Below are 21,751 nucleotides of genomic sequence, written 5' to 3' on the forward strand. Positions count from 1 at the left end.
TTTCTGGAGGGTTTTTATCGTAAATGGGTGTTGAATTTTGTTGTAAGCTTTTCTGCATCTACTGAGATGGTCACATGGTTTTTCTCCTTCAATTTATTAATATGGTTTATCACACTGACTGATTTTCGTATATTGAAGAATCCTTGCATTCCTGGGATAAATCCCACTTGATAATGGTGTATGATCCTTTTAATGTGCTGTTGGATTCTGTTTGCTAGTATTCTGTTGAGGATTTTTGCATCTATGTTCATCAGTGATATTGGCCTGTAGTTTTCTTTTTTTTGTGGCATCTTTGTCTGGTTTTGGTATCAGGGTGATGGTGGCCTCGTAGAATGAGTTTGGGAGTGTTCCTCCCTCTGCTATATTTTGGAAGAGTTTGAGAAGGGTAGGTGTTAGCTCTTCCCTAAATGTTTGGTAGAATTCACCTGTGAAGCCATCTGGTCCTGGACTTTTGTTTGTTGGAAAATTTTTAATCACAGTTTCAATTTCAGTGCTTGTGATTGGTCTGTTCATATTTTCTATTTCTTCCTGGTTCAGTCTTGGCAGGTTGTGCATTTCTAAGAATTTGTCCATTTCTTCCAGGTTGTCCATTTTATTGGCATATAGTTGCTTGCAGTAATCTCTCATGAGCCTTTGTATTTCTGCAGTGTCAGTTGTTACTTCTCCTTTTTCATTTCTAATTCTATTGATTTGAGTCTTCTCCCTTTTTTTCTTGATGAGTCTGACTAATGGTTTATCAATTTTGTCTATCTTCTCAAGGAACCAGCCTTTAGTTTTATTGATCCTTGCTATAGTTTCCTTCACTTCTTTTTCATTTATTTCTGATCTGTTCTTTATGGTTTCTTTCCTTCTGCTAACTTCGGGGTTTTTTTTTGTTGTTGTTCTTCTTCTTTCTCTAATTGCTTTAGGTGTAAGGTTAGCTTGTTTATTTGAGCTGTTTCTTGTTTCTTAAGGTAGGATTGTATTGCTATAAACTTCCCTCTTAGAACTGCTTTTGCTGTATCCCATAGGTTTAGGGTCTTTGTGTTTTCATTGTCATTTGTTTCTAGGTATTTTTTGATTTCCTCTTTGATTTCTTCAGTGAGCTCTTGGTTATTAAGTAGTGTATTGTTTAGCCTCCATGTGTTTGTATTTTTTACAGATTTTTTCTTGTAATTGATATCTAGTCTCATAGTGTTGTGGTCGGAAAAGATACTTGATACGATTTCAATTTTCTTAAATTTACCAAGGCTTGATTTGTGACCCAAGATATGATCTATCCTGGAGAATGTTCCATGAGCACTTGAGAAGAAAGTGTAATCTGTAGTTTTGGGATGGAATGTCCTATAAATATCAATTAAGTCCATCTTGTTTAATGTATCATTTAAACCTTGTGTTTCCTTATTTATTTTCATTTTGGATGATCTTTCCATTGGTGAAAGTGGGGTGTTAAAGTCCCTACTGTTATTGTTTTACTGTCGATTTCTGCTTTTATGGCTGTTAGCATTTGCCTTATGTATTGAGGTGCGCCTATGTTGGGTGCACAAATATTTACAATTTTTATATCTTCTTCTTGGATTGATCCCTTGATCATTACATAGTGTCCTTCTTTGTCTATTGTAATAGTCTTTATTTTAAAGTCTATTTTGTCTGATATGAGAATTGCTACTCCAGATTTATTTTGATTTCCATTTGCATGCAATATCTTTTTCCATCCCCTCATTTTCAGTCTGTATGTGTCCCTAGGTCTGATGCGGGTCTCTTGTAGACAGCATATGTATGGGTCTTGTTTTTGTATCCATTCAGCCAGTCTATGTCTTTTGGTTCGAGCATTTAATCCATTTCCATTTAAGGTAGTTATTGATATGTATGTTCCTATTACCATTTTTCTAATTGTTTTGGGTTTGTTATTGTAGGTCTTTTCCTTCTCTTGTGTTTCCTGCCTAGAGAAGTTCCTTTAGCATTTGGTGTACAGCTGGTTTGGTGATGCTGAATTCTCTTAACTTTTGCTCATCTGTAAAGGTTTTAATTTCTCCATTGAATCTGAATGAGATCCTTGCTGGGTAGAGTAATCTTGGTTGTAGGTTTTTCCCTTTCATCACTTTAAATATGTCCTGCCACTCCCTTTTGCCTTACAGAGTTTCTGCTGAAAGGTCAGCTGTTAACCGTATGGGGATTCCGTTGTATGTTAATTGTTGCTTTTCCCTTGTTGCTTTTAATATTTTTTCTTTGTATTTAATTTGTGATAGTTTATTTAATATGTGTCTTGGTGTGTTTCCCCTTGGATTTATCCTGTATGGGACTCTCTGTGTTTCCTGGACTTGATTGACTATTTCCTTACCCATATTAGGGAAGTTTTCAACTATAATCTCTTCAAATATTTTCTCAGTCCCTTTTTTTTTCTCTTCTTCTCTTGGGACCCCTATAATTCACATGTTGGTCCATTTAATGTTGTCCCAGAGATCTCTGTGATTGTCCTCTATTTTTTTCATTCTTTTTTCTTTATTCTGCTCTACGGTAATTATTTCCACTATTTCATCTTCCAGGTCACTTATCCGTTCTTCTGCCTCAGTTACTCTGCTATTGATTCCTTATAGAGAATTTTAAATTTCATTTATTGTGTTGTTCATCATTGTTTGTTTGCTCTTTAGTTCTTCTAGGTCCTTGTTAAACGTTTCTTGTATTTTCTCCATTCTATTATTCTCTCTTCTGTTAACCTGTGTTTCCTTCTCTATTTCCTTTCCTCTAGTTTTCTTCTGCTCCTTTAGCAAAGTAGTAGTAGTGATAGCAATAGCTGACATTTTATTGAGTGCTTACTCTGCCTTCACATGTATTAGCCCAATTAAATCTTGGAACAACTCTATCAGGTGGTTTAGTCCCATTTTATAGACATGAATACTGAGGCTTGGAAGTTTACTTGCCCAGCACACAGAGATGAAACATGACAGAGCTGAGATTGGAACCCAGTCTGGCTGGCTCCATAGTTCTTAGCCAGGTAGCTGCCCACCTGCAGGGTGTTAGGTTGCTGGGCGGGTGGGAGGACAGAAGAAGGAGAGAAGCTGAAATCCTGGAGGGACTGAAAATGGGTTGTTTCAGTTTCCTTCTTCCTCTTTTGTTTCCTGCATTATTAAACTTTTTGATTAGCTTCACCTGGTGTCACATTTATCTGCAGCTGTTAAACATTAGGACTTCAGAGGGGAGATTTATTTAAAGCATAGTTATTAAAATGTCAATTTTGATTTAAGGGTTTCTTCTGCTTTGTATTACTCCTGTGTCTCATCTCTCTTTAGTCTATAGTTATTTCTAATAAAGAACACTCAGAGCCTACCAGCCAAAACACTTTAAGTGATTCTTGCCAAGTCTCATTTTAAGCATTTTATCTCTTGGCCAAATTGTCAGTCAGCTATATCCCTGTCCTTTTACCAGTTATAAACTTGACAATTGCATCCATTCAGGTCCATTACGAAGTCATTTCTGTATTTTGAGACTATGTCTTCTTTACAGTATCCCATATTCTCTTGACTGGAAGCTGTCCCTGATTATTATTATTGTTATTTTTTGCAATTGTTTTCAGTTGAATGTCTACAAGTAAGGATGTAGATGTTGACCTTTGAAGTGAGAATGGATGATGGATGTTTTGGAGGAGTTGAGGAAAAGCTCTGTTTCTGGTTGTAAGGCTCATAGATCCTTGGAAGAAGATTGGAAACCAGTATATGAGGGTTGTATCTCTATGGCTGCTGAGGAGCAGGGCTTTGTGGCAAGTGAGGAATAGGTAGAGTGGGCAAATTCTCTTAGTTTGAGTTCCCCAAAGCAGAGACTGAAGCAAGGAACTGAGTGAAGGTAGTTTATTTGGGAGGTGATCCTAGGAGGTAGGAATGGGAGAGCAGGGAGAGCAAGTGAGGAGGAGACATTAATATGAGGGGGTGTGTTTAAGGTTACCCATGTAGGCTGGACCTCTGAGAACTATATGGAATGTCTTCTAGAATTTTCCTCCTGAAAGACAGGAGGCTGGAGCATTTATATAGCTAGTTTATGCAGCTAGTTGGTTGAGGGTTATGCCAGTGTAATGGTTCCCCCAGCCTGCACTCCCTGTGTGCCTGCCTACAGGCCAAGAGGGCTCCTTTGGTTCTGGGGACATAGCACAATGTGAGGGTGAGCTCCTGAGAACTGTCCATCACAGCCATGGCTGAAATCAGAGGGGAGCCACAGGCAAGTAACACAGTCACCAGAGGCTTCCACTACACAGCAACAAATGAGGTTTAAGGCTCTAATTTCAACATATGTCTTGAACTTGACCATTTCTCTGCACCTCTACCATCATCACCCTGGTCCTGGTTACCTTCATCTCTCACCTGGAATTCTACAAATCCTCCCAATTGGCCTTCCTGCTTCCACGATTGTCCTCTTACTTTTTTTTTTTTTGCTTCAAGCATCCCTTAAAGAACATCGTATCACTCTTCTGTGCCAAATCCTCCAATGGCTTCCTATCACCTGAAGAATATAATACAAAATTCTCATCTGGCCGTGGTTCCTTTTCCAACTTCATTCCCAATGACTCTTCTGCTCCATCACTGTGCTCCAGCCACCCGGGCCTTCTTATCTTTAACAATGATTCTGCCTCCTTCCTTTCCTTCAGCCTAGTATGATCTTCCCTCCGATTTTCACCTGGCTCACTGGTCTCACTTTATTCAGCGCCACGTCCTCAGTGTGGACTTCCCTGCCAACTCGTCCTAAACTGAAGTCCTGTACTCTCTAATTACCCTTATCCAGATTTCTTTTTCTTCACAGCACTTTCTACCACCCGACACTAGCTTGTATATTTATTGCTTTGTTTATTGGTTGTCTTTCACACTAGAATAAAATTCCACAAAGACAGCAGTTCACCGCCCTGTTTCCAGCAACAAGAATAGTCCCTGGTATATTCTAGGCTCTCAATAAATATTTGTTTAATGAATGAATGACTCCAGAATCATGATGCCTCCTCTTTTGAATTCTCCCTCAACATGATCCCATTAGTGTGATCACCCAAGTGACCCAGGAGGGCATCACTTCTCTGTTTCATTAATCATTTACATCAATGCAATGAGGATATAGTGAGAACCCCTATGGGAACTGGCAGCCTGAGGTGGGGAGGAAGTGGGTGGTACTTCCTGCAGGGGAAGGTGGGCAGGCAGGGAGGTGTGGGCATGGGGCCAAGCTGCAACCACTTACCAACCCATGGTTTGCTTGGGACCAGCCCGGCTGGGTGGGTTGTGTGAGATCCAGGGCTGGTACTGGCAAAGTCTATGCTTCTTGCCTCTTTTCTCTTTCCTCTCTCCCACCCCCTCAGGAAATGACAGGGAAGGAGAAGCTAGACCATCTGGGGCTGTGGGAAGCTCTGGCAGAGAGAGGGTACTTGACAGTGACAGTACTTGGGAGGCCTGACTTCACCTCCTTGTATCCAGGGACTGACTGAAACAACACAGACAAGGGCCATTTATGGAAGTAAGCATAGCACTGCAAGAATGTGCTTTTGGGAATTTTGACAGAAGTCTGCATTTTGAAGGATATATGGGATTTTTGTTAGAAGTCAAAGTCTCTCTCTGTGCCCCTTCTTTCCTCACCCATACACGCGATGCCATTCTGCCAATATCAGAGAAAAGTCACATTTCCTAGAGTAGTGCCCAAACATCCTAATTTCTCCACATTTTTCCTCTTTAAAACTTACCTATCCCCTTTAAAGCTCTGTTGATGTTTTAATGGGAAAAGGCCAGCATCCTATTCTCCTACTCAAGTAACAGTGTAACAAGGGCATTCTAGAAATAATACTTCCAACTTCCTTTTCTAGGTCAAAGAAGTGATTCTAAATATGGACATCTAGGCTAGTGGGAGAAAAGAATGGGCCACTGGGAAGGGAATTTGGTGTTTGCAAGACCTCTTGGTGTTGGCAGTTGTGTTCTTTGAAGACAGGCTCTGGGACCTGACTCCCAAGATCCAGATCCCAGTTTTACCATTTGGTTAGTTGTGGGACATTGGGAATTTGTTCATTTCCTCATGCCCCAATTTCATCTTCTGCAAAATGAGGAATATAATAGCTGGACCTTCCTCACAGAGTTGCTGTGAGGGTTAATAACTGGACATTTTTCATAGGGTTGACATGCATGAGTTAATGTGTGTGCAAGTGCTTAGAAAAGTGCTAGTGCACACTAAGCTTCAGAAGTGATGACAATGATCCTTCCATGCAACTCACAAAGGGAACTTACAAAAAGCCAATGATGCTTACCACTGGCTTTGCCTTTGTAAAAATCGCTTATCTGGTTTCCCTGTCTGTTAAACTGCCTTCAAGCTGGTTTGGGTATGGGATTTCAAAATCCATCCCTTTCCTAAAACAGCTTGTGACTTTTTGTTGACTAGAGAATGAAATCCCATGATATGGCACTCAAGGCTCTTTCCAATGGGTCCTAGGCTATGCAGTACGATTCTTATGGCTACAAGCGACAGAAAACAATGAAAACTGGCTGAACAAATGGGGAATGTGTTGTCTCCTGTATCTGAAAAGTTGAGGGGCAGATTGTTTTAGACACAACAAGATCCAAGCATATAAAAGACTTGCCCTTTCTCTGTGGTAGGCACTCTGCTCAAAGAGACCCTTGGAAATGCCAGGTTTTCATCATTCTTACAGCTACAAACCTCATGGAAGGGAATGACTCTTTCTTAAAATTCCAACAAAATTGCTGGGATTAAGTTTGGGACATTAGATAACTTCAGTCATGTACCCAACTCTGAAGTATTAACTATATCCAGGGAGATGGAAGGTAGTGATTGGTCACAGGACCTGCCCTGACCCCAAGAGTTGGGTCAGCTCCACTCTGCAGATACTGAGAATAGATGGGTTTCCCCAAAGGAAACAGAGTTACCACCATGAAGAGAATAGAGAATGGATATTGACTAGGCAAATGTAACAGATGTGGACTACAGTCTACCTTCCTGCATTTCCTGTCATTCTTTAAATACATGCTGCAATTTTCTATTTCCTGCCATAGTACAGTGATGTTTTCTTTGCTAAAGTGCCCGTCTCACACCTCCACCTATCAAAAGTTCAAAGTACCTTTTAAACTGTGCTTCCTTTATGTAGCCTACTCCTTAACAACTGAAATTTATTACCTTTATATAGCCCTTATCATGATCCAATTTGTATTACATTGTGTACATGTCTTTCTTTTGTTACTGGATTGTAAACTCCTTAGGGGAGAAAATCAGGCCTCATACCATACTGCACACATGCATATTATGTGGACATCAGGGAGCATCCTTCACCAGGTAAAAAGCTTTGTGTCAACTGTAAAGTACCATAATAAATGTTATCATCATTATTTTCTTGTATTGTTTTTCTCCATTGCAGTTTTCTCATATTTGGTTGATTTTCTAGACTATCTGATTGTAATCAGAAGTGATTTTCAGCAATCTCCAAATTCTCCATATTCACTCTTTTTCTAAATCCAAGATTAACATTATTCAGGGGCAGAAATGTGCCTTCTTTCAAGATGCTTCAGGCATCTGGGCCAAGCAAACAGTTAGGATTTTATTTTGTGTCTGAATTTAGATTAAATTCTTTGGCATTGCTTTGGTTTTATTTCCTAGCAGCCTTTTACATTTTAATACTCTATCTTGTATCTTATGAACCTTAATCAAATGCAAAGCTTCAAGTTTTTAGAGCCTTCCTAGGGCCAGTGGGTGCATCTTTACTTGCCCCTGGAAGGTCTGGTCCAGTGCTACCAAGGCCTGCGAGCTGATCCAACCCTGATGGTTCTGGCTTCCCCCAAGGCCTGCAGCCCATTCACCAACCTCACAAATGAATGTTGAGTGGCGCTGGGCACAGGAAGGCTGATCCCTGGCAAAACCTGAAGTGGGCTACCACGCTTCCTCTGTCCGCCTTTCCCCCCATTTTTTGCACTCCCTTCCTTTCCTAAGAGATGCCCACAGTCTACCACCCTCCTGCTACTCAGGGGCACATTTTGGGAATGCCATCTAGATCTCCATTTTCTCCTATGTGCTTCCTGCTTCACTCATAACAATTCCTCTAGGTGATCCTTTCTTTGGAGCCAATAATCTTTTATTATATTAGTTATAGTTATTGGTCATAACCAGCGAGTTATGTTTGTTCACGACTTGATATGTCAGTCCTTCCACATCACACATTGAATTCACACATTTAGTGCGACTGGCTAGCAACAACCCTCGACTCAAAGATAAAAAAAAAATGAGATGAATCTCAGGCAACAAAGCAGCTGTGAAAAAGCCCTGGAGATGGACTAGAGTTGGAGGAGGACAGGGTGGGGTGTGCTTTTAGCAGCCCTTTATGTTAAATGAGCATCCTGATAAGAGCAAGCAAGGAAGAGTGAGAGACCAGAGCAGAATATACCCATCAACATTAATACCGGAAATTCACTGAAAACATGGGTTATTCAGTCCTCCTAATAAGTTAATGATACTGCCCCCATTTATGTCTTGAGGTGAGAACCTGGGGTCCATTGACAAAATCCAGTGAGGTGGACAAAATTTTTGGCCAGTTTGACTTTCTAGCATCTTTTTTTTTTTTTTTCTGGTAGTATTACAAACTGCCATTTAAACCACGTGCTTGTCATGTGCTTTGCATCCATTAATTCATTTAATCCATGTCTTATCTGTCCAAGAAAGCTGGTGACAGAAATGATCCCATTTTGCAGATGGGGATCTGCAGAGAGATGGGATTTTGCAGAGAAGTTGGCTTACATTTCCCAGTTTCCTAATTAGCACAAAGTAGACTTAATATTCAAATCAAGCCTATCTGATTCCAAAGTCCCTGTTGTTAACTATTGTACTCCTATCCAATCATGTCAAAACAGGCAACTTAAGAAGCTTCTAAGTTCTCATACACAGATCTGCCCATCACTGGCTTATTTATCTACAATATGCAACCACTGTTTGTTGCTGAGAATACCAAGATACATAGCAAGTGCCCTGGGAACGGTAAGGATGGATCAGTGATCTATGCCTGGGGGTTAGTGCATTGAGTTGGGCGTAGAAGGATAAATAGGAGTCTGACAGGAACAGAGCAGTAGGGAGGATGCTTTAGAGAGAATTATACTGTTTCCCTTTTAGATTCTGAGAACAGGCACAGCATAAGAAGGGGAGTACAGGATATGCCAAATGACCCCAACCTTGTGGTCCCCCTATTGGATGTCCCTGGAAGAGGATTGTAAACTCAATGGAGGGGGGACTGGAGGGAGGGATGAGTAGGTCCAGGGTGACATGACCCAGCAAGGAACAGCATGGAGCCTGGAGATCTGCAGAGGGAGAATAAGAAGTAGTGAAGGAGATTTGGCTTTCGTAACTAGAGCTTGGGAAACAGAAGGTGGGGAAGTGATTATGAGGAAGGTAATTCAGGTCAGAACACGTGGAGGAGGGTTAAATTGAAACAAAGAGCCTGAGGTAGAGGCTTAAGGGTGATTGTCCTGGTTAATTTGTCTTAATGAGAAAAAGTTCACTGGTTTGTACAAAGTGATATTAGTCAGTGGTACCTAACATAACGAAAGCAAAAGATTCAGATATTTAACCATAGAGAAATGTTAGGTAAAATTTGGTGCATTAATTCAACAGAATCCTATACAGCTAATTAGAACAACTGTAGGAACACAGACGCTGCTTACATTAAAAAGAGCACCATATAAAATTATATTCACACTCCAGGTGTGCTAGGAACTAGAAGTTAATACACAAAAATGAAGGTGGCCCTGTTTGTTGGTATCATTATTTTTCCTTTTCACAATTTAAAAGAGAAAAAGTGATCTCAGAGTGATTTTTTGAGGTTCTTTCATTACACCGAGAGTAATAGCAAGCAACATTTGTTGACTACAGTCTACTTTCCAGACACGGTTCTGTCTCTCGATTAGCTCCTTTAATCCTCAAAGCTGCCGTGTCAGGTGAGTATGGTTATTTGGTGAAGGTCGCTGAAGTCTCTTGCCCCAGATCTCACAGTTAGATCCAGGGCATAAACCCAGGCAGCTGAACTTCAGAATTCATGCTCTTTACCACCGTGCTATGGCTGCTTCTCCTTAAGGACAAGGTCATTTTGGCATGACAGCCTTGCTAGGTTCGAGGTGGCCTCATGTCATTCTGAATCTGTCTCTAGAGCAAATGATATTGTAAAAGTAGCCCATTAAGAAAGCACGTGCCTTTGGGGCAAGCAAGCACAGCACAAGCTGGCACATAAGAAAGGCTGGATCCTCTGTTCAGTTTAACCATGGAACAGCCCAGCTAATTGGGGAGATTTCATCAAGTCTCTGCCTCCAAGCAATTATTTAATCTCCCTGCATACTGCTGCAGCTCCTTTTACACACAAACCCCATGTATCTAGTAACTCTTAACAGAATAGATTTTTCTCCATTAGCTGGGGATGGATTTAGAACCAAACAGAGCACTCACTTTAAAGAGTCCCTGGGCAAGCTCTGTTAACATCATTCCCCAAATGGTCCAGGCTGTGTCAAGCCAAGTTCTGGCTGTGTGCTGCAATGAAGTAGGTTACTAGGTACTTTAAGATGTGGTAACTTGTGACAAGCACAGACTCTTATCTTCCTGAAGACTGGGGCTTTTCTTTTCAATGTTTGGTGGTTTGCTTTGCATAGAAAATACAAATGATAACATCATTGAATTTATCTACATTTTCATTATGGTTTGTACCTTTCGTGTCTTGTTTAAGAAATCTTTCCCAACATTCAAGCTGTAGAGGTATTCTCTTGTATTTTCTTCTAAAATTTTAAAGCTTTGCTTTTTACATTTAGATCTTTAATAAACTTGGAAGTGATTTTTGTGTATGATGTGAAGTAAGGATCCATTTTTCCCCCATTGGATAATCTATTATCATAGCACCTTTTGTTTAATAGTCTAACATTTTCCCCAGAGAATCTTCAATGCCACCTCTGTTATGATATTTTATTATCATGTGTGTCTCTTTCGGATTATAATATTACATCATACCTATTTCTATACCAATATTATACTGAATTAGTTACTACAGTTTCATAATAAGCTGATTTCTGGTATGGTAGGTTAATTGACTTGAGGGGTATAATTAATGACTTCCTTGTATCCATGCCCTTAGCAATGCAACTTTGCAGCTCATTGCATCAACAAGTTGAATGTATTTCTCCACCCTTTGATCAAGATTGGGCTTGCCTCTCACTTTGGCTAATCAAATGTTGTGGAAGTGACACTGTGCCAGTTCCAAACTTAGGCATCAGGAGACCCTGTCTGCTTCTACTCCCTCTTTTGGAATTCTGCCCTCACTGTGAGAATAAGCTCAGGCTAGTGTGCTGAAGGATAAGACAGCACACGATACAGGATAGAGTCAATCCAAGTTGAGACCATCCTAGACCAGCCAGTGCCCAGCCAACTCACCAGCTTCACTTACAAGCGAGCTTAGCCAAAATAGCCACATTTGGCTCAGATCACCAGAACCGCACAGCCAACCCATAAACTTTTAAGCCAAAATAAATGCTTATTGTATTAAGCCACTGAGGTTTTGTACTTGTGGGTTCTACACCATAACTGTGCTAAAAGATAACCGACATATGCAGTGAGTCTCATATCTTGTTCTGTTATTTAAAACCATCTTAGTTGATCATAGCCTTATGTGCTTCCCCATATAGAGTTTAAAACTGGTTTGTCAGATTCTGTGACCTGGTTTAACCCTTTTATACATAATTCAAGTTCTAGGACAGCATCCTTTGCAGCACAGAGTCTTTTCTAAGATTTCACCTTAGAATCTCCAAAGGTGAATCTAACTGGACCATTTGTTGCTCCATTTCTGATAAGTTGTTAATTTATTTGTATTTGCTTTCTCATATTATAATGTCATTATCATAAGATGGTGGTTCTGTTGCCAGGGCAACCAAATGTGATACATGAGCTTTTAGCTTTAACTAAAACCTTAACTCTCTTTGGCTACATTCCATATGTTTTCTTGGCTGCCTTCATTCCTGAGGTTGAAAGAATGGAAGATATGCTACAATTCTGCCAGTGTCTTATGTTTTGTATCTGTTTCCACCTCTACACTCGTTAGCATGTAAGTCTTTCTCTAAATTTACTAACTTAACCAATTTTGTTTTACTATTTGTCCTCGATAGCTCCTCTTCTTCAATATAATTCTGTGCAGTATTTATTCAACATATAGTTAATGGTCACCTATCATGTCCCTGGCACTGGGGTTACAAAATAGATGAGACAGTTATGGCCCTTGCAGAGTTTCCCAGGTTAGGGAGACAGGGATGCAATAGATTAACACAAAATACTTTACCAGTATGGGAAGCGCCATGAAAAAATGGTACAGGCTGATGGGTGGGGGCCTGATCAAGTTTGCATCAGTGAAGATTTCTTTGAGGAATAAACTTTAAGCTTAGTCTGAGAAATAGTTTGGAGTTAGCCGGAATTGGGGGAGACCACATCAGGCAGGGGTACAGTGTGTGATGAAGTCTTGAGGTCTCAGGGAGGATGACGTGTTGGAAAGGAAGCCAGTGTGGCCTCCTGTAGATGTAGAAGATTAGTGTGTGAGAGTCAGAGGAGCTTGGGACACACCTGGAGAAGTGGGAAGGGACAAAAAAAAATCACAGTGGGCCTCACAGGGTATCTGCACCACCTGTTCAGGAACTGAGTTATAAAGCTCTCAAATGGTGAAGTCATCCAAGAGAAGCTCATTTCTCCACATAGCCCATAGCCATGTATAAAACAAGCAGTTTTAGAGATGCTCAGTGTGTTTGCTGGTCCTCAGGGTCTGTGTCCCAGGCCATCTCAGATCCAGGTCATGCCACATCCCTGCTGAGACGGGCAAGAGACTCTCCTCCCCCATCACGGCTTCCTCTGGTGATGTACTCACTCCAGGGAAATCAGAAATCAAGCCAAAGGCCTGATTCTGTAGCACCACTCACTCCAGGGCATCATCCTTCATAGAAGGTCTCTCTTGATCATCCTCCCTGGGACTTTAGTCACTGTAATGGCCCTGGGCCCCATGCATGTACAGCAGATCCCTGGTGTAAGAGCCTGTGGGTGGTGTTAAGAGTGGTTTCTTCTTTACATGGAGATGACTTAATCTAGGATCAGGTCTGGGGAAAACTTCATTTTACTATTCTCAGCTTTTTAATTTGTTTCTTGTCAGTTCTTAGTATCTTCACCCTCATTTTTTCTATCAGGTCCGCCCAATTTTCTTTCATTCTAGGTCTTCCAACAATACACAGATGCTCAGGAAATAGAGTATGTTGAAGAAGGCATATAAATATTGGCCATAGGGTGTAAGCTCATCAGGAGTTTTTAGATCCCAGTTTTTAGAGCTGGGGTCCATGACAAAGGTCCATGTCTCCCCTATTCCCATGACATGCAGACTGCTGTGAGTAGGTGTGTTTAGTGGACATTTGTGGTTTTAGCTGGACCATTCTCCTCTCTTGGTAAACTCAGGACCTTGAGTTTTCTTTAGGACCTTAATTCACTCCAAATAGTGTTCTATCTTAATGGTACCACCGGTCAATAAGCTTCACTTCCTTTAGCTGTGGAGGGACCAGGGGTCTAATCTAGGCCAAACAGAATTCCTCTCGGGGAATCGTGATTAAAGCGAGGGAGGAAATGACTTATCTGATTCATTCCACTGGCAGCACACACGAAATCGTGCCCACTAGGAGTTCCTGCTGCCTAGATCCCAAAGCAGCTTTATTTCCTCTCCCAATCCATTTCCTTCCACCAAATCCCTCTGGTGCTTAAATTAGCCAGAGTCGGCTTCTGTTCTTTGCAACGGGCGAAAAGTCCAACTCACGATGTGCATGTGAGAATCCTTCTGAGGTGTGGAATTCTTCAGGTTCTCAAAAGCATCCATAATCCATAAAAGGTTAAAAATCACTAATTACCTGCCACAGCTACTAAAGCCTGTGTGCCTAGAGCCTGTGCTCTGCAACAAGAGAAGTCACCGCAGTGAGAAGTCCGTGCACCACAACGAAGACCCAAAGTGGCCAAAACCAAATAAATAAAATAAATAAATTTATTAGAAAAAAAATCGCTAGATTAGATGGTCATTTCTTTCCTTGAGATTTCAAGAAAGAATTGGATACATGTATCCTTGCAAATTAACAGATACTTCAGTCACAGAACTGAAGCTCAAAATTGTGGCCTTTCTGGCATTCTCTTGCAAAGCATAGTTATTTTTGGCAGAATGGGTCTTTAATCAGAAACTCATGAAATCATTGTAGATAGCCCCTCAATCAAAAGACTAGCCCTGTCTTTACCCACAGTGAGTTTTGCTTTCCGATTAAAGACATCACTCCTTTCCCACAAACCTGGCCCATACCTGTCCTCAGACAAGTTTTCTGTCCAGTCAAAGAGCTCTTTCTATGCACGGAGGGGTTATCAGCAGCTGTGGGAGAGATAAGTTTGTCTCTAGGCCAGCAGTCCTCCAAATCCCAGGCAGGATGCCTGAAGGGGTGCAGTGTGGGCTGGGGCACCAGAGACTCTGTCCAGCATAAGAAAATCAAAGGCATTTTTTTCTGTCTTTCCCTAGCTCTTGAAAATTAATAGAAGTCAAGTTCACTGCTAAGTACAAATTGAATGGTCCCTTGTTACCCTTCTAAAATTAAAGACAGAAGAAGAAGGAGAAGAAGAAGAAGAAGAAGAAGAAACAGCCAAATGAAACCACTTTTGGGTCCAAACCGCTAAAACCAGAGACAGTTCCAAAATACATCCAACTTTTATCCCTATCCCATCCCACGTCCCTCTTTACCACCAAAAAGTTATTTCAGCTTTATGCAAAGAGCATCATTTTACATTTGGGGTGGCTGGTTCTGTTACTACTATTTAATCACATACATGTGCACACACGTACATACAAACTCTCCTTACTGAGCTCCCCTTCTCTCTTTGCTTCCATATCATTTAAAAGGGGGTGAGTTCAGGAAACAGAGTGTGTCTTAGTCTGTTTCCCACAAGAATTCAACTGCCAGTGACAATGGTACCATCATAATTTGGTTTCGGTTCTTTGAAGAAAATGCAACTGGAACGTCATAGCAGGCACAGTGGAAAATCCAGCTGGCATCAGTGAGAGCTGTGCTTGAACAAGGACTTAGAGCCAGGGTAAAGCAAATACTCGTTTTCAGTATAACTCACACTGGCCTCCAGTTGGAAGGGGTCGCGGCGCAGCAGTGTTCAACCACCATCATTTTATACGAATAGGGCTCAAGGAGCACTGCCTTTCAGAAAGAGAACATGATTGCAGCAGTCATTTAGATTCCCTTGCCATCTCTCCTAACTCAGAAGGTTAATCTTCAATTGTTTAAAAAATCTATTTCACAGTTCATCAGCGTGTCACCCTTAATATAAATTTCTCATTCAAAATCTACCAAGTAGCAAGCCAGTGCCCAGCACTCTACGGGATGCCGTTAGATAACAGTGATGAAAGAATACAGATTCTGGTTGGATGAGCAACAACTTACCCAAGAAGCAATTTTCTTTCAAAGCTTATATTAATAATAATAAAACCAGTTATCACTTGCTGGGAAACTGGTATATTCTCAGAACTATGCAAGGTGCTCCACATTCGTGAGCTCTAAACCTCTTGGCAACAACAGGATGCCAACTAGGTGTTATAGAGAAAAGTTCCTGCTTCAGTGGAAAACCATGCATTGTTTAGTGCACACTCTTTCAAGTTATCTCATTCTGATTCTAAGAGGGGGGGCTCTGAGCCTTGCATTGCCTTTAAGCTATTTTGCTACTCTGTACGTTATCAATAACAGATAGCAATGCAAATGATTCTTGTCTATAGGTATACAAATATATACTGGTTGGATAGAAAAAAATTGGCTTCTCCACTCACTCCTCCCTCTCCCATTAGAAAAAGCCAGTTTCTATCTGTTTATAAACTTATTTCAATGTTCATTTACACCATAAATATCCATGCTTCTTTTATTTCTCCTTTGAACCAATTTAACATTTATCTGTTAAAGAAAATCTTTAGCATGACATGCATATCTGGACAAGAGGTATAATTTTCATATCTGGACAAGAGGTATAATTTTATCTTTAAAAAAAATCCTTTAACAATATTATTAACTCCATTTTACAGATGAAGAAATTGAGGCTCAGAGTGAAATGACTTGCTCAGGACCACTAATGATCAAGGGACCTAGCCAGGCCTAAACTCCTGCTCTTTCTGACTCCTGTAGCCTATATGCTTTCTTCTAATTATGTACCTGCTCCATGCCAGGCCTGTGCTAGGTGTGTGGGAATATTCCTTTAAGTCATTCAGCTATTAATAGCCACTTCTGCGCAGGCACTATGGGCTTATAAAATATTCATGGTATAATCTCCGCTTGCCAGATGATAATCAAGGTACACACAAAAGAAGAAAAATGCATGATAGAGGGAGACAGGACAGTCGGGGAGTGGTAAGAGCACAATGGAATTAATCTCGAAAGCTTTTAGGAAGTGATAGTTTCTCAATCTGCATCCTCTAAATGGAAGGGGCATTAAGAAGAAGGCTGCAAATTAAAGCCACTTGTAAACTTATGTCCTGAAGCCTCAAGTACTGTCATTTAAGAAGCACGCAAGGAAACAGGATTATACCACTACTTGCACATTTGTTATCTAACTGTAAAAAAAAACAAAAACAACAAGAAACAAAACCGGGGGCTTCCCTGGTGGTGCAGTGGTTAAGAATCTGCCTGCCGATGCAGGAGACACCGGTTCAAGCCCTGGTCCAGGAAGATCCCACATGCCGTGGAGCGGAGCAACTAAGCCCGTGCACCACAACTACTGAGCCCACGTGCCACAATTACTGAAGCCTGCGCTCTACAGCCCATGCTCCGCAGCAAGAGAAGCCACCGCAATGAGAAGCCCGCGCACCGCAGCAAAGAGTAGCTCCTGCTCACCGCAACTAGAGAAAGCCCACGCGCAGCAACGGAGACCCAGCACAGCCAAAAATAAATAAATAAATATTTTACAAATGAAAAAAACATGTGGCCAATGAAACAAAGCACCTATTCTAATCTCTTAAGCATTTGCATATATAACTATTTTGCATGAAGTTTTCATTGGCTCAGATTTGGTTGGGTTGTGCTTACAACTGGTTGTGATTGGTTCCTCTGTGTTTATAGGTTAAACTCTAAATTCCTTTATATCATACATCTTTCATGTGGCCCCTACTCACTTTTCCTCTCTTCTGTTATCCAACAGCTTTCATCTCTCCTGGTCTCTCCATCCCATCCCCCCTCACATACACACACGCAGACACAAACACACACACACGCAGACACACACACACACACACCCTCACAATCTAGGTCTCTGACTCTGAGGGGCTTGCAGTTCCCCAGCCCACCAGTCTCTGCTGCAGCTCAGCCTTGACTGAAGTTTTGCTTGTGACAGGGCCCTTCACAACTTGGCCCACATTGGCGAGCACCTAACCATTACTCAACCCTCAATTTGAGTCACCTTCTGATCCTGGTTTGCAAAAATCATCTTTCCCCTCAACGTATGTTGTTGCCAGCATGTGTTTACAAAACGCTGGGTCGTGCCTGTTTGTTTACACACTTACTCCCAGGGTGCTCTGGTCTCTTTTCTCTTTCCCGCACTGCCTGATGCATATTTGTGCTCAGTGACTGAATGCCTCATGTATCCGTGGCCCCATGGATTCACCAACACGACAGCTAAGGAGATGGGGCACTGGAAGGAATAGTAGAGATCAGAGCATTCAAACCCTTCTCTTCATTGCTGGGGAAACTGAGGCACGGAGCGGCAAAAACTGCCCACACAGGCGAGGGGAGCGTACTATTAGAACACAGGACTCCCACCTGAGTTAAGTGCCAATTCCAACACCCACGCTGCTTTCCGGGGTGGAGGAGGCTGGAGAAGGAAAATCACCCTGGGGAAGAGGGACGGTTGGTGCTGTGTTTTGTTTTTGTGGTACTTTCATAGTTTTGGTAAAGAAATTTTTAAGCCAGAGCCCGAGGTGGTTCAGCGTTCAGTACCGAACTTGGCATTTTCCTCCTGTGTACAGAGTGGCCTGGAGCCTTATCGTAGCCCTGTAACCACATCCCCTGATGGGCCTAATGCTAAACCAACACTGTCAGCTAAAAACAAACACTCACAGGTGTGCAGCACACAGAGCGGGAGGGTGTTTATTCTAACGCGAAGGTTGGTGAACCGGGTTTGGTGAAGTGGGGAAATTGACCCCAACCGGACATGGTCACCCCACACCCGGGATTCCCCAAGCCTGGGGCGCAGGGAGGGTTGCCAAAGGCTTCAGTGGCCCCTTGAAAATCAGGTCCCTTATATGTGAAATCTAAAATATGACACACATGAACTTATTTGCGAAACAGACTCATAGACATAGAAAACACTCATGGTTACCAAAGGGGAAAGAGGGGGAGGGATAAACTAGGAGTTTGGGATTAGCAGACACAAACTACGATATTTAAAATAGATAAATAACGAAGTCCTACCGTAATAAACCATAATGGAAGATAATATGAAAAAGAACATGTATATATATGTATACATGGCTGTATACCAGAAACTAACACAATATTGTAAATCAACTATACTTCAATTTAAAAAAGAAAGAAAGAAAATCAGGTTCACCTGTGAGATGGCTGCAGAAATCGGTTCCCTAATCACATGAAAAGCACCCATCAGGCACTTCTTAGAGTTCTGCCGGGGACTCTTAGGAGGGGACCAGACAAGGGTGACTGATGAACATGACCCACTGGCATCCTTAGCCGCAGCCCCTGATGGGGACTGAGGACCAGCAAAGGTCTCTTCAGGACAGGAGCTCTCCTTTCAGAGGAAGAGGAGGGCGTCACAAACCCTTTCTCCAGCCTGCTGACCTACAGAGCACATCCAACTCTGCCAGAGAGAAAAGCTTCTGTTCCTTTATTCCTGAAGCTGCCATGCTGGGCGCCCCTGAGCTAGGTGATTAGGAGATGATGAGTAATGATTGTTGTCAGTAAGAAGCGGCCTGAATGAAGCACTTACTGTATGCAAGGCCACCTTAAGTGCTCCATAGGGGTTATGGGACTTAATCCTTGCTTCCACCCTATGAGGCAGAAACCCTTATCAGTGTTCTCTCCACTTTACAAATAAGGAAATGAAGAGAGAAAGGGGTAAATTAAATTGCTCAAGTTTATACAGCTAGCAGGTTTGTGGTGGAGCCACAATTCAATTTCAGGCAGCTGGTTTCAGAGTGTGTGTTCTCAGACCTTTGGGATATTGCCTCAGCTTTGGGCTGTTGATCTGATGGTTCTCAAACTTGGCTGGACATTAGAATTTCCAAAGCCAGGGCCGACCTCCAAAGATACTAATTTATGTGCTTTGGGGTAGCCAGGGTATTAAATATGTATATGGATAGATATGTATTTAATATACATATACATATGTGTGTGTGTGTTGCAATCTGATTAGCCTTAGGCACTGCCAGTGCAGCTGGCATAGGCAGGCATTCCCACCACACTATCCGAGGCAAGTGTTAAGGAGGAATGGGCAGACAACACTGGAAACCCAGCCAAGGAAGGTCTGGTACGGGTGTGGTGCAATGACTAAGGCTGGGGAAGAATGCCAGCAAGAAGGCAGAGGTGGCCAAAAGGGGTGCTAGACAAGAGAGCCATCAGAAGCTTACTTCCCCATTTTGCCAGGGGTGGGCCCTGGAGACGTGCCAAGGGAAAAGATGGCGGGGCGTGGTGACCACCTTCACTGCTGCACAGATGGTTCCTGAAACGCACCAGTGCTATGGAGAACTAGAGCTCCCGGAAAGGTATTTTAAGAGAGAGACTTTCCCTGTAAATCACATCTGTTGGAGCTACCAGGGGGGTATTTAGGGATCTGAAGCACAAATTGCAGGAATCTATTGAAACCAGGGACTGGGGGCTCGGGATGTAAGTGCTGGGAAGGGAGGGGTCCCCTGCCCTTCGGTGGCTGGTCTGGAGTCAGCCTGAATTTGCTGCAAGTTTTGTTCTCACCCTGTAGGAGCTGCTTACCTTTGAGATATGTGTTTTAAAATGATGAAATTCATGTCTCTTAAGGACAAATTAGAATGTTTTAAAACAGAAAAAAATCACTTAATTTTATCACCTAAATGTTACATTTATTATTTACAATATTCCTTTATGTTGCTGTTTTTCCTGGACATCATTTTTTAAACACAATGTTGATCATAATATCTACCTTTTCACCTAACATAAGGCTGTTTATTCCTTGCAACAAGTTCTTTATTTCATTCATAATAATTATACTAACAGTGGCCGGTTATTACTGGGTTTCTGAAAATTGAATACTCTATGAACACATTCTATGGGGCAAAAATTTGCCTCAACATCCACTGTGGCTAAGAATTGCTTTTATTTCTACTAACCAGGGATAAACTTCTTTACTACTTGCAAACAACCATGAAATCGAAACAAGTTTATATGTTAGAAACAAAACTACAAAAGCAATAAATTGCAAAACAACAATGTTAATTAAACACGACAAACATTGTTTTGTGAGTTTGACTGTTGTTCACTGCTGTGATCCAAGCATCATGTCCTCTTGGTGCCTATGGGACCAGGGCTACGGGATCACTTTGTTGTCCCACCACTTCTCTCTGTCCTGAACGCTTAGGAATTAATGCACACAGCCCACAGGCGTCAAGGGCCTTCACTCGGCATGGATGCTTCCTTTATATCAACTCTAATTTTCTTCTATCCTCCTGAGCTCCTGCCAGTTCAAGTAATACCACTTGTTGCCAATGGAACTGTAAACGCAGATTCCAAGTTGAGGCCTAAAACCGAATCCAGATGGGTCTTTCAGCTAACCTAGAATATGGCTATATTAATTTCAAATTATGATTGAAAGGTAAACACAGTGTAACAATGTTTCATAGAGAATGCCAAATCCAAAAGATTCATCATCAGACCCTGACACTTTGAGAAACATTGGTTTATTGAGTGCCTTTCTTGTGCCAGGTGACTTACCTAGAACCACTCACTCACCGTAACAACATTTAATTCCCATTTCACAGATGAGGTCACTGAGGTTTGCAGGGGTTATAAAACTTGCTGAAGGATACGAAGTTGTCGGGTGGAGGCACTATAATTCTAACCTCCATTCTCTGTCTCTGTCATTCCATGGACCATTCCCTGGACCGTGATTGCACATGCCTGTCCATGGTCTTTTATAAAGTATTATTTTATAAAAGTATTTTATACTATATTTATAAAGTATTATTTTATAAAACCCCATCTGGGGTTTTAGCCTGTTTATACTGCCAGGGACCAGGGCTAGAGATAAATAATTGTTTTGTTTTTTTCTTTTAGAGAAAATGTAGCGTGTGTCATTTGTGGTATATTTATTTAGCTCTAAAACTAACCTGACGAGGATGGGCCCTTTAAGATACTTCAGGAGATTTGGCAGTAGCCTTGGCGGTTGGCAGTAGCTTGCCAGCTATTAAATGGTTCTGAATATATGGAGACTTGTAATTTCCTTCTTGGAAGGGCTTTGCCAAAGAGATCAAGCCACATGCAGAATCCCTGAACACACATTGGCATATGCAGGAACTCTGTTTGTGCAAATGGATTCTTGGAACCAATCAGACTAACTAGGTATTTTATCTTTTGGCCCAATACCAAAAACTGGCACAAATAACACTACCCCTGCCGTGCACCAAAGTTCAGAATAATAAATCAGCAGCCTCGTAATTATATTGGGAGAGCCAGCTTTCTTCTCTCAGTGAGCAGACTGATGTATCTGTTTA

This window comes from Orcinus orca, chromosome 11 (assembly GCF_937001465.1).
Source record: "Orcinus orca chromosome 11, mOrcOrc1.1, whole genome shotgun sequence".
Taxonomy (NCBI): domain Eukaryota; kingdom Metazoa; phylum Chordata; class Mammalia; order Artiodactyla; family Delphinidae; genus Orcinus; species Orcinus orca.